The 13994-nt window shown below is 44.2% G+C and overlaps 1 protein-coding gene across 5 annotated transcripts in view; it reads right to left on the bottom strand.

Annotated features, from left to right (window-relative positions):
- PACSIN2 (protein kinase C and casein kinase substrate in neurons 2) overlaps positions 1 to 13994 on the bottom strand; it is a 130885-nt gene that overhangs the window by 82073 nt on the left and 34818 nt on the right. Inside the window, exon 1 of one of the 5 annotated variants that reach the window (XM_057741336.1) lies at positions 9671 to 9690. The exons of 2 other annotated variants lie outside the window; for them this stretch is intronic. The gene's annotated coding sequence lies outside the window, so the exon portion shown is untranslated. Of the gene's footprint in view, positions 1 to 1395; positions 1606 to 9670; positions 9691 to 13994 lie in introns of those variants that run through there. 2 more of the 5 variants (XM_057741337.1, XM_057741333.1) reach the window with 2 other exon arrangements.

The following is a 13994-nucleotide window of genomic DNA, read 5'->3' as shown; positions in this document are numbered from 1 at the left end:
AGACTAACAATGTATAAAAGGGGGACGGGGGCTTATTATTACTACTGGCATAAATTTCAGATCTGTAAGACATGTTTCAGTTTGAAGCTTAGAATATCTGTTTATCTTCCTAAATGCAGCATTAAAGTTCACCTAGAATTAGGTTAAGATATCTTATTATGAAGAAAGAAGGAATTTGAGGAGATATTCTAAATTATAAGAGCAAGGGTGAAACCTGATTAAGGTCTGAGAGAAATGTTATATGTTGGGGGGATTTCCAGAAAATAGGAAATATGCAGCCCTGAAAGTGCTAGAAATACATACATCACACTAGGTAATGACCTAACAAAAAAGTATGTTTCTCTACGTGGCACAGACTGTACCAGCATGGCGCTTTCTGGAGAACAGAAAGAGGACACTGCCTTTCTAACGTTCACAGCAATAGGTAACCCAAAAAATATATTCACTTAGTGATGAATCACTCAGGTATCAGGATTTTTTTTTTCAATCTTCTAATTAGAATTACAGCACTGCATATACAAAGGAAAGGGAGAGGGAGCCAAAAATTTCCAATTTCAGAGTACACTTGCAAGATAAGAAACAAATATGTATATAAAGCTGCTCAGCTATTGAAACAAGTTTTACATTTTGCTATCCAATAAAAATGAAAACAAAGTGTCCAGTGATAGCAGCCAGATGGAGAGGAGAGCACAGGGTCCAGCTGACAAGAGAAATAAGAACTCACTGAGGAGGAAGACAGAGGGGAGCCTTGGAGCAAGCCGCATGCTAATTCTGGGATTCTGCAAGAGATGGTCATGAAACAGCAATTACAGTCAACTGGAAAAGCTAATTTGTTCATTTTCTCTCACAAGACCCAGTTATGTGTTTATAGATTCGATTTGCCTGTTAAGAAAGGAAATGGCAGCATGTAATAAACATAATGCCTGACTATAAGGGGAAAAAAAAGCCAACCCTCTATTAACAGTTAACTCAAGTAATTCATTTAGCTACACAGTAAGAAAAAATACAGCCAGAGGTATGCAAACTAGTCTAAAATATGCCTAAGTTTTTAATTTAGTCCATCTATTTTGAAATGAAGCATGCACATATGTTCTAAAACCAGAGTAGAAATTATAAAGGATGGTCCTTCATTTGTTTAGGTCACAATGTATTCACCAAGAAAAGCAAACATTTACTCTAACATTTTCTCAAAGCATTTTGGATAAAACACTCCACACTGTTCAGCTGATATTGAACTGGGTGAACATTCTGTCAAGAAGCTCTAAAACTAGGTGTGCTTAAAAGGTAAGAGTTCTGCTAAATCAATCACTCCGGGGAAAAAGAAAAAATTAATGAAAATTTTACTTTCAGAAGGTCTCCCTTAAAGGAAATGCAGGTTCTAAATAGCACACTCACGTTTTCCTGTCAAAGGCGGCTTCAACTGCCTAACTTTGCAGATCAGCTTCCGCACCTGCCTCCTTCCGTCCCTGCTGGTATGTCTGACCTCGGCTCCCAGCTGAATTCTCCCAGCACATTTCATCATTTCCTGTTGGCTGCCGACTCCTTGCAGCCGAGATAAGGCCATTCCCCGACACTGCTGCATTCACCCTACAGGCACCAGGTTCTCAGATCGCCGTTGCGAGCCTGCTGGGACCATCACAGAAGAGCTTTCTTTTCAGAAAGTAGCCAAACAGAAATCTCGGTATTCCAAGGGAGATCAGAGAGATGAGGCCTGAGAACGAAAGTCATATCACCCCCCAAGTCAACTGGTATATAAACTCACTTACACTGTATGTGATGGTCTTAGAATCTCTTCTTGGATTTGGGATCCTTCCACTTAGGAGGAAAAAAAGACATGCTCTGTATCTAAGGAGCCAGGAGTTAACGTGACAGGGATTTACTGGCAGGGGATAATCTTCCATCGCTCCGTGTGCAACACTCAACTTCTCTCTGTGACTCCACACATCAAGGCAAAGCAGCGGGACAGTGGGAGATGCAGAGGAAGCCTGATGCGTGCTCATGCTGGACACAGGCAGGGGACCCCGGTCTCAGCAGCATGACTGCCTCCTAGGAACTAGGGCACCCAATATGCAAGTGAGGTTCCCTAGAAGTAAAAATCAAACACAAAAACACCTTACGTCCTAGAGTTTTACAAAGAACTGAAAGTGAAGGAAAAAAAGAATAATATAACTTTAGGTGGGGAGGAAGAGATCCTATCTCCTCATTTTAAGATGTATGTGCCCATGAGAACATACGGCATCATTCCTGTTAGATCAAAAGGAGGCACAACTCTGCTGAGTGAGGCCAGGACAGGGCAGAGCAGAAAGGGACAGTGTTCTGTTTTTTGAGCTGTTATGGGTGTGCTGTATTTGTGAAAATTCACTGGTATACACACTTATAATATGTGCACTTTTATGTGTATATATTTATACCTGAATAAAAAGTGTTTTAAAAACTTATGCACAAAGGGGAAGCTGGAACGAAGTGAGAGAGTAGCACTGACATATATACACCACCAAATGTAAAATAGATAGTTCGTGGGAAGTTCCTGCATAACATTAGGAGATAAACTTGATGATGGGTGATGACTTAGAGGGCCAGGATAGGGAGGGTGGGAGGGAGTCACGGGAGAGTGGGGATATATGTATAAATACAGCTGATTCACTTTGGTGATCCTCAAAAATTGGCACAGCAGTGTAGAGCAATTATATCCCAATAAAGAGCTTTAAAAAAAAAAACTTATGCAATAACATCAAAAACAAACAAACATTACAGGAAAGAGCAGATTGAAAGTAAGCTGCAAAAACAGACAAAAACAAATATTTCAAGGGTTCAGTTTCCCCAAAGTATTCTCTCAGAAAATATGTAACTGACAAAACAATATACTGCAAGAGGAAATTATGCTAAGTGGATATACATTATTTACCAGTGTTCTTGCTACCCATTTTCATTCAAAAATGTTAAGTTAAAAACAGCCACCTAGTCTGACCTTATAACACTAAACAGAACAGGTTAAAAACCTCTTCCCATTTTGAGTCACTGAACCAGCCAGCCATGTAGCCATTCCACCTCTGGACTGTTTCTTTTGTGAAAGACTAAATTTATTTTTAAGTTGATCGATTTAGGTTGCTTATAGGGATGACTAAAGATAGAGTTTGTAGGAGTTATGCAATTGAGAAGTGGACCTCAGGCAAATCATTTATTTTGAGGTGTTGATATAGAGATTATCTTATTTTCTGTAAATTTTCTTGTAAATAATTTGAGCATTAGAAAATCTGAAACAAAACAAAACAAACAAACAAAAAAACCTCTTCCCAAAATCTCATGTTTAGAAATTCCTTAATGGAAAAACACCAACAGAGCAAAGACCATATCAACAAAAGCTTCGATTATTTGACATGTGATAATAATTCACACTACTCAGAAAATTGTTGTACCACCTTCCCCTCACCCTCCCCACACAAAAAACCAGAGAAGTCAGCCCAACGCAGATTTCACTGTACTCTGCTGCCGGCTTAAAGTCAGTTAGACCCGTGCAGAGGTGCACACTCCAGAGTAGCGTCTGCAGGTCTGCGGGGAGGCTGGCTGCTTCATCCCAGGGTTTGCTGTGGGGCAAACGGGATCAGGAACTGAGGGTCTAATGGTCTAAACGCCATTTTGTCCACTGATGGACACTAAGGCTGGAAAAGGCTGAGCAACAAGTCAAAAGCTGTTTCTAGAAATGAGTGCTGAGTACTCGACCACACCAAGACAGGCTTTCTAAAACTAATGGCAAAGCAGTTATCACTCAGGGCATGTGCTTTTAACTAAGTTTAAACAGCATAAAAACGTGGTCAGCAAAGCCCTTTTCTGGAGGTATTTTCTTCCACTAAGAAGGAATAAACACCTGAGTTCTAGCAAAGTAAGCTAATCATCTACCTTTCCTTGCTATCAGCTAGCACGACAGAAAGCTCCTCTTTGCCCCAGAGCCCCACTTAGCGCTCTGGCTTATAGAAGGCGCAATCATAGCAAGGTTTAAGAGCCTCATTCTCTCTCTCCTTTTTTTTTTTTTTAATCTAACAAACACAAGCTAGCCAATAAACATTTATATAGTGCTTACTTTATTTGTGGTTAATCATGAAAATAACCCTATGAGAGTAAGTATTGTTACTGTCTCCATTTTCCAGGTGAGATAACTGAGGCACAGAGAAGTTACGTTACTTGCCCTGTGTCCTGGAGCTGGTACAGGGCAGGGGCCAGGAATGAAGCCCAGGCAGTCAGCCTCCAGAGCCCAGCTGTTAACCACTACACCACACTGCCTCTCTGTCTTGGCTTCCCTCAAGGAGCAGAATTGGGTCTTGGATACAGCTGCTGCTTAATAAAAATTGTATATGAACTGAATTAAGAACACAGATAGCAGTAGGACTGTGAAGTAACAAGACCAGCTTTCCAGTGTGGCCAGGGCACTTTCTCCACCCCCCCCACCCCCCCATAACTTGGGCCACACCTCACCAGTGGATTCCTGGCAGGAGGCAAGCTCTCCTGGCCCTCTGGCAGCTCTCCCATCCCGGGGCAGGGGTGCAGCCCCTGGAAGTGGTGCTGAGACAGAAACACTGCTCCAGGGAAACCCACTGCTAACCTCTAGCATGTGGTGCCTAAACTGGTATTTTCAGTTCCAATCTGGTTTGTCACCAGGCTTGAAACCATTGGGCATTCATTCAACAAACATCAGTGCCAGGCACAGTGCACTGCGCCTTGGGGCCCCTTGATTGAAAAGCCAAGGTCCCTGCCCTGCACTACTCATGGTGTACGGGCAGGGCAGGCGTGTACATAAATTAAAATGGCACCAGCTGATAAACGCTAGAACCAACGAGCCCCCAGTGTAAAGGGAGCAGTGACCCAGGGTGGGGAGGCTTCACGAAGCAGGGGAAATGAGTGGGTTCTCCAGGAGCTTGCCACTGACCTACTCAAACCAGGTGGATTAAGGCAGAAAAACAGTTCAGAAGCAGAGAGTCCCGCAAATCAGCTAAAGACTGCCAGCGTCACCCACTACCTCGGCCGACGTTACCAGTGCACATCAGCAGCGGATTCAGGTGAACAGTCATTAACCTAGCACAGCTCACAGAGCGCAGGACAACATCTGACCACACACCTCTTCTACCTGATACCTCTCTTATATGATTGTCACGTGGTGAAAACGGCTGCCTCCACCGAGCTCTTTTGAAAGACTCCATAAGGTAGGTACTACTAGTTCCCTTTTACGGAAGGGAAACCAGCACAGAAAAGTTAAGTGACCTGCCCAAGGTCACCTAGCTAATAATGGCAGAATGGGGATTCCCACTCAGGTTCACCGGATACTGCAAAGCCCATCCTCTTTCTACCACACTTTTATGCCCCCATGGAGCTAGAGCTGTGAAGAAATCTACGATATTTAGCAACAGGTCATGTCATAAGGAAAAAAATAAAATTTCTATGATGTCAACTTCCCCCCATTCCTCTATTGGTCTGTCCTTGCTCTAATACCACATTTTTAAAAAAAACAGCTTTATTGAGATATAATTCACATACCATACAAGCCAGACATCTGACGTGTATAACTCAGTGGTTTTGGTGTATTCACAGATACGGCAACCATCACCCCAATTTTAGGACACTTTCATCATCTCAAAAAGAAACCCCGTACTCTTTAGCTATCGCCCCTCTCCCCACCCTCCCGTGCCTTCCCCTAGCCTTAAACAACCATTGTCTCTTCCAAGGTGATTCTTGAAGAGGTTATGGGCACAGCATAATCAGGTTGTTAATAACACAGCGTAAGTTGCAGTGCCGTGCTTCATTCCTCCCAACTGGGCTGATAAAGCTCACAGCCGAGCCTGGACAGAGCAAGGCAACAGCTCACCAACTCAGGCAGAGGCTGGGGTGAGAGGTGGGGGTACCCGGCAGCCCCATACTAGATGGGCTCCACAGTTTGCGTGTCTCTGAAGTTAGCAAGTCCTAAATGCAAAGACAAGCAGCCTACTGCCAGCAGGGATGGAAGAAGTCATGCCAAAGCCCTAGAAGAGCCTCTCTGGTCACAGGACCTTAAACCATAAGGAATGCCCATCCCCCACCTCCAGAAAGACAAAGCACCAAGATCATACCTGCTGCCACAAGCTGAGGGTAACCAGAATAGTGCTGTTCTGAGAAGCCAAACCACTTAAGGACTAACGAGACTCAAGGCTCTGATGAAAAGGTGACCCCCCGAAAATCTCGGTTTGTCTGTTTGCTCTTCCTCTCAGCCTTCCTCAAGTGCGCAGGAAAGCTGGGGGGAGGGGGAATTACTAACAGACCATGCGTATACTTCTGCAGAGCCCTGATACTTCTGTCCCACTTCTCCATACAGGACATCAAAAACCGACTGTTTGAAACTTCGCCTGCCAATGCTGGGGACATGAGTTCAATCCCTGGTCTGGGAAGGTCCCACATGCTGCAGAGCAACCAAACCCGTGCGCCACAACTACTGAGCCTGCGCTCTAGAGCCCGTGAGCCACAACTAGCGAGCCCATGTGCCACAACTACTGAAGCCCACGCAACTAGAGCTTGTGCTCTGCAACAAGAGAAGCCACCGCAATGAGGAGCCTGCGCAGCGCAACGAAGAGTAGCCCCTGCTCGCCACAACTAGAGAAAGCCTGTGTGCAGCAACGAAGACCCAACACAGCCCAATAAATAAATAAAATTATTAAAAACAAAACAAAACTGACTGTGTGCAGCACCATCAACACTCACTGGAAAATTACTTAGCACTTAAAAGGAATGAGCCCCTGACAGATGTAACATGAGTGAATCACAGAAACGTCATGTGAGCAAAGGAAGCCAGGTGCAAAAGGTACACACCGTGTGTCTCATATTTACATGCATTTCGAAACCAAGCAAAACTAGGGCGACAGATCTATGTGTGCCTGGGGCTAGGGTGGGGGTGGGGGGCTGACTGCACGGGGGCACAGGGAACTTTTTGAAGTGACAGAAATGCTCTATATCTTGATTAGGACAGTGGCTACACAGGCGTATCCATTTGTCAAAGTCCCTAAATGAGGGCATTCAGTTGTATGTAAATTACTATCTCAATAAAGAGAAAAGGAAGGGGGTGGGATGAGGATGGGGAGAAGCCAGGACACGAGAGAAGAAAGGAAATGCGGAGGAAAGGAGTCCTCTGCAGAAAAACTGAACCTTCCCCTGCTCCCATCATCTGCAGTACAACAGTGACTGACACTCACCAGGAATTGCACTGCAAGGTCCTCTGGTTCAAAGGCCAAATAAAATAAGTTCTGTGTAATGTTGGCACTAAGTGTATTTTATTAGGTCTCAATTCTTAGAACACTTGCTCCTCTAACACACACAAATGATTCTGATGGGCCCGAATGGCCCACTTTCTTAGCTCGGTTCTCTCCATCATCCCTGCAGTACAAATGTGATACTGCCAGCCAGCAACTTAGAAATGGCAGCTTTCGGTGACAGGTTTCAATGGTTGTTTGACAGTCAGCACACAAGTAAAGTCTAATACGATAATTACAGGCATTAGCTTCTCTCTTTTTTTTTCAATTGATAAGTAAATCTTAAATTCTAGAAACTTACCATGTTCATAACTAGGTTATGTAAACACATTCTGATCTTTTTTGTTGTTTTTTGGTTTTTGGTTGGGGAGAGGGTGGGGGCTATGTTCAAAGCCTACTAGTTAAGCTTTCATGTTTCTCATGAATCAAGACATAAACAGAGCCATCTTACCTTTACCCTTCTCACATACGTACATAAAAAGGAATAAACCAAGCTAAATTTCTAACATTTTCTATCAAAGAAGGTGCCAGGACACGCTGAGCTAAGTACCAGTTCTATCTTTGGCAAAGTAAAAAAAAAAAGTTAAAACCTTTTATATAAGCTTCTTTGATTCTCTGGCACTTGCCCAACACAGAAAGCCCAATTAAGAAAAACTTCAAAGCACCAATGTGATAGAAAAAAAACACGTTAATTTCTTTCCTTATGCATTGTATAAAATGCCAGCATGAGAAGCAACACCTGGACTTCTAACACAACATCTCAGGGGTTAGGATGTCACACGGCCCACGCCCCGCCGCCCCCCAGGCTCGGGACCAGCTCGAGCCGTCTTTGGGCAACACACCCGAAGAAGAAGGTCTGAATTCAAAAAAGAGTGGTGAGCAGAGTTTGGGGTGAGTTTGGGGTATTTTCAGGAACAGAGTCAGAGATATGCTGTGTTCATGTTTTGTCGGAGGCTTATTGGTGTGATATTCCCCCCGTTTACTTATCTATATGCTCTCTCTGCTAGACTCTGGAAGTCACAAGCTAAACAATTCACCACACTTTTCCTTAAGCAGCTTAGAGTTTAGTAGGGTAGACAGACAAGCCCCCAGAGGACCACACAGTGTGACAAGTGCTAGGTAACAGACCTAAGCAGGAGTGAAGGGGGCAGGGGTGGGGGGTGGGAGGAGAGAGGCTGGGAAGAGATGTGGGAAGACTCCCCGGGAGAGGGGACCCTGAGCTGACTCAGGTAACAGGGGTCGTGTCACTCTGCACCTCTGGCTATGGCTTCCTCTTCCCCAGGGGAGAGGGCAGGGCATCAGACAGAAGTGCCAGCTTCACTGACCAGCGCCTTTCATTAAGAGCATGTGAACTCAAATATTGCCTGCCATATCAGTAACTGAAGGATGTTGCAGCCATCAAGCCACCACATTACAGTGGCCCAACAGCGAGCCCTGAGGGAACTCAGGATAGAAACAAGATGATGCTGGCCATCGAGCAGTCAACTGCCCCAGCCAACCCTGACCCTGCACCCTGAGGAGACTCAGGATGAGAAAGCACAGGATGCTGACCCCCTGTAACTGAGATGCAGATCAAAGGAATGATTTCAGTGAGCCCAGACTCTTGCCTCTTCCCATACACAGAAAAGCACAAACTTCCTTAACTTGAGATATCTGGTTTTCTTTTATTAACAGTAATCTTTTTTTTTGTTTGTTTATTTATTTATTTATTTAATTGGCTGTGTTGAGTCTTCGTTGCTGAACATGGGCTTTCTCTAGCTGCTGAGAGCTGGCTCCTCATTGTGGTGGCCTCTCTTGTTGCACAGCATGGGCTCTAGGCACGTGGGCTTCAATAGTTGTGGCACATGGGCTCAATAGTTGTGGCTCATGGGCTCTAGAGCTTAGGCTCAATAGTTGTGGCACACGGGCTTAGTTGCTCTATGGCATGTGGTATCTTCCTGGGGCAGGGATCGAACCCGTGTCCCCTGCATTGGCAGGCGGAATCTTAACCACTGCACCACCTAGGAAGTCCACCAGTAATCTTTTGAAGTTCTGACTACCTGGTCTTTTGTTGCAAAAACTCCTATATATTCTGGCGCCCCCACCCGCCCCCAGCCTCTTCGGAACAGTTTCTCAGCGTTATCTGAGAAGCTGTGCCCCAGGCTTGAAGTTCTCAGAATGTCTGCCAAATAAAACATAACTCTCAACTTTTAGGTTGTGCATTTTTTTCCCATCAACGGGCAGAATCACCCAACTTACGCCTGCCAACTTTATGCTGCCCACTAAGGATATTAAGAAAAAACCTAGTACTTCTCATTATTCCATTTCAAAGCCATTTTTAATAATTTTACAAAGATATTTTAACACTAAAAAGCAGGTCATACAACTTCAGAATAAATGAAAAACCTCAAACTAAGTATCTTTACCTTAAAAAATGATTATACTGTTGATATTTTGGCAATACAGCAGTAAAAACACCATCATAAACTTGTGTTTGGAAACCCTGCAAATAGAGGATAAAATTAGAGACTCTTTTATGACATTTTATATACATTTGCCCATCTACATACAATGATTCCACACCTCATGATAACCCTACAAGGCAGGAGTACTGTCCCTATTTTCAGATGAGGAAACCACGGCCAACGGGGCAGAGGCGTGCCTGTGGTCACACAGCAGTGGCAGTGCGTGGGCAGAGCTGCTACCCTGGTTCCCTCTGGCAGTGGAGCCTGTCCCGGGCCCCACAAACACTGAGTAGGAGAGTTCTAGGTGACCTCTGAGGTCCTTATCAGATACTAACATCTATTTTATTGCTGTTGCTTTGGCGATGGCAAAGGAAGAATTCAGTTCTGCCACCTTTCACTGATTTATTATTTTTCGATAGTCCCAAACAACAAACTCAAATCCTCTGTGAAACCAGGAGGGGTATAAATATGTAAATAAATGAAGTTGTGGTCCCAAGCACTCCAGAATGCTACCATTAGCTTCTCCTTTCTCCTTCCCCATTTTGGACCTGTGCTAGGGATAAGATGGGAAAGGTGGAAAAGATCAAGAACCCACGTGGCAAGAAACAGGAAACATCTGAACGCTTATTCAAGATGTTCAGTCCTGTACTTCAATTCGGCATGTAATAAGAATACATTAATTATTTAATAAATGAATGAATCTAAAGCTTGTGGGCACTACTGAGTGTTATATAAAGTCAATTAATTTATTTATTTCTTTATTGGCTGCGTTGGGTCTTCGTTGCTGTGTGAAGCCTTTCTCTAGTTGTGCCGAGTGGGGGCTACTCTTTGTTGCAGTACGCGGGCTTCTCATTGCAATAGCTTCTCTTGTTGTGGAGCATGGGCTTCAGTAGTTGTGGCACATGGGCTCGGTAGCTGTGGCTCACGGGCTCTAGAGCACAGGCTCAGTAGTTGTGGCTCATGGGCTCAGTTGCCCCGCATCATGTGGGACCTTCCCAGACCAGGGATTGAACTCATGTCCCCTGCATTGGCAGGCGGATTCTTAACCACTGTGCCACCAGGGAAGTCCCTAAAGTCAATTTAAAAGACATGGTCTCTAACCTCTGAAAGCTTCCATTCTCAGTCTGAAATATGATTATAAATATAATACCAACTACAAATAAAATTGTATCTTGTTTTACAATTTTATGTTTTTCTTCTACTTTCACCATTTAAAATTGAAGTCATACGGGGATATGTGTATAAAAACAGTTGATTGAACCTGGTGTACCCCCAAAAAACATAAAAAATAAAAATAAAGAGAAAAAAAAAGACCTAAAAAAATAAATAAATAAATAAAAAAAATAAAATTGAAGTCTACTCTATCCTAAACCGTCTTTTAACACAATGTTCCCAGTCATACTCTGGCACGGGTCAAGATCCTGCCACGTGAGGACACAGGCCAGGTAACCATTAGAGGCAGGTTCCCTATAGGGCCCTCCACAAACTTCTGCCTGGGAACAGCAGCCCTGAGTGGGGCCAGACGACAGACAGGGGCACAGGTGAGAAGATGCAGGACCTTAGCTACCTGTAACATGAAGACAGCCTCAGCAACCACCTCAGGGCTTGGGAAGATTGAGTGAGATAAGGTACACAGAGTGTGTTTTTCAATGGTAGCCATGGAGATCACCTGATGACAGAACTGGAAGCTCCAGAGGATGCTGATCACAGCTAAAGGCAGGGAAGGGTCCGAGGGGTCTCTCCAAGGGTAGGGCTGAAACGTAGGAGGCACATACTCAGGCGGCAGCAGCATAAGCTTAACCCCAGAAAGTCCAGGGAGCAGGCAATCAGTAAATGCTGGAAAAATCAATGAATCAATGCCATAACAATCCAGACGGAAACAAACTCACAATGACCACAAGGAACGAAGTACGAATATAGACGGGCTGGTTCAGAAGGTCTCATGAAGGAAGATAAAGTAAGGGAACTTTGCCAAGAGGCCAACTGGGCTGCGCACCTGAGACTGCCAAGTCCAGCATGACTCATGGACATGCCGCCAGCCACCTGGCAGAGTCACAGAGAGAAAGCAAGCCCTTCAGCCTGGCAGCTGTCATTTTGCCGTTGTGACAGGTGACCCATCTTAAGACGAGGGACATGTATCTCCCATGTGTGAAACTGAGCTAAAGATGGACAGGTTACAAAACAGCTTAAATATTATGACCCCATTTGTTTTAAAAATCACATTTGTGTGTGTGTGACTTTAACAATCTGGAGAAGTATACATCAAGGTGTGAACAGTGATTTTCTCTTTTGAAAATCTGTATTCGTATTTTACGAAGTACATGTACTGATTTTATAATGAAGGAATAAATCAGTTCCTTTATGAGTTTTTAAAACCAGACAGACGATGCCAAGGCTGAGTTCAAAAGGGCTCTCGAGAGCCCCACTGCTGAGAAGGGGTTCAGGACCACAACACTCAGAAGTCCTCTGTAAACCGACAGATGCAGGGAGGTCACTGGCAAACCCCTGCCTGCAGGGCTTTTGTAAAATCCCCCATTCTGAATAAACCCTGGAATATGTCACTATCAACCAAAGCCTGCCTTTCCGATACCTCATCCTCCAGAGGGAGGCATGTCACCTCCTGCAGCTGACTTCACCAATTGTGCAATATTTCTTCGGGGAAAGAGAAGGGACACGATTCCTGAGCACTCCATACAATTTATTCCATATGGTCAGAGATTTTACAAACCATTTCTGTAAAGAAATACAAGTTCCAGGAAGAGTTAAGACTCCAACTGCGTTCAAAAGCTGCAGGTGCTGGCCCCAGCCTCAAGTCAGAAATCTCATCCACAGCGTGGAAGTTCTTTAAAACCGCCACGTCACATGAATTAACTCCATGCAGAGGCGGGTCTAAGGGAGACATCCTGGTATGTAAGCAAGTCTTAGTTTGCTAGATAAACAGAACCAAGTGAAAGGCCCCATCCCCAGCGCCACCCACACACAGGCAGGGATGAGACTTAGGCTCTCAACAGCCAGACCACCCCTTCCCTAAGAGGGGACGGTGCCTCTGACAGCCCACATGACTGGTGACTACCAAACCCATTCAATTAACATGCACACACAAAGCTGTCAAAAAGCCCTCAAACAGGTAAGAAGAGACAAGCCTACACACTGGAAGTAGGGTTGGGGTAATTTTACAAACAGTCACGAGTTAGTACTGACTTTCAGAGCCAAAATCTTCTTAAAGTGTGAGACCCCAAGTGTGCTTATTTTACATCCTGACAATGTTCACTTTTGCAACTCATAACTCGGTGATCGTGTGTCTGCAGCTTAGCTGTGGGACACAAAGACATCGAGTTCGTCCAGACCCTGGGTCACCTGTGCTTGTTCCCTCAGTACCCCTTTCACAACCCACTCACAATCCCCCTCCTCTTAGAGAGCGTCTTGGGGTTCAGGAGGAGGGGCTAGGATCTTTAAAGGGAATCAGTATTTCTCTACTACATTCCTTGAAAGTCCAGACGCCATGTGTATGGTCAAAATGCTGCACATATGAGAAACAGGCCGCATTCAAATTTGTTAGATTCAAACGTTCTTTCCAATAAATTATTGTGACAATAAATAGTCTAGATCTTCTTTCTACTCCATAAATATATTCAAACTAATTTATAACCTCATTTTAACTGGTATTATTGTCTGATGGCACACCAGTGATTTTTCTTCTTCAAAGACATTGAGAAATATTATTACATAGTTATTAGCAGTACCACTTAACGTTGGTTTAGATGCAAGTTTTCTTCCTATCAGGGTCTTGAGGAGGAACCAAAGACATTTAAGATGAGTACAGCTTAACAACTCTGGCAACAACAAACACCATAACACCTACACTATCAGAACAACCTGGGATTCATTAAGCCTGTAGATTGGAAATGTTTTTCTGTTTATTTTTTATGGAAAATCTTAAACATATAAAAAAGAGAGACGAGAACAATGTCCCCTAGTTGAAACAATTATCAACACATGGCCAATCTTGTTTCACCTGTGATTATGAAAATTATTAAATGCTCACAGAAGCACGCCACTCAAATATGTCCTTACATGACCCAGCAGGTCCACAGCACGCGTCCTCACGCTGGGAAGAGACACAAAGCGAGTAGAGCAGGGGTCCTGGCCCGAAAGGACTAGCAGCCCAATGGGGAACCAGAGCACATAAAGCATGTAAAAAATCAAGGAATGAAAATCCTAAGCCTGCAAGGCGAACCTCTGCAGTGATAACCCATGCTGACGTCACTGCTCTCCCTGATGTAAT

The sequence above is a fragment of the Hippopotamus amphibius genome, chromosome 7 (assembly GCF_030028045.1).
Source record: "Hippopotamus amphibius kiboko isolate mHipAmp2 chromosome 7, mHipAmp2.hap2, whole genome shotgun sequence".
Classification (NCBI taxonomy): domain Eukaryota; kingdom Metazoa; phylum Chordata; class Mammalia; order Artiodactyla; family Hippopotamidae; genus Hippopotamus; species Hippopotamus amphibius.
This window is presented reverse-complemented; position numbering and strand designations above follow the sequence as displayed.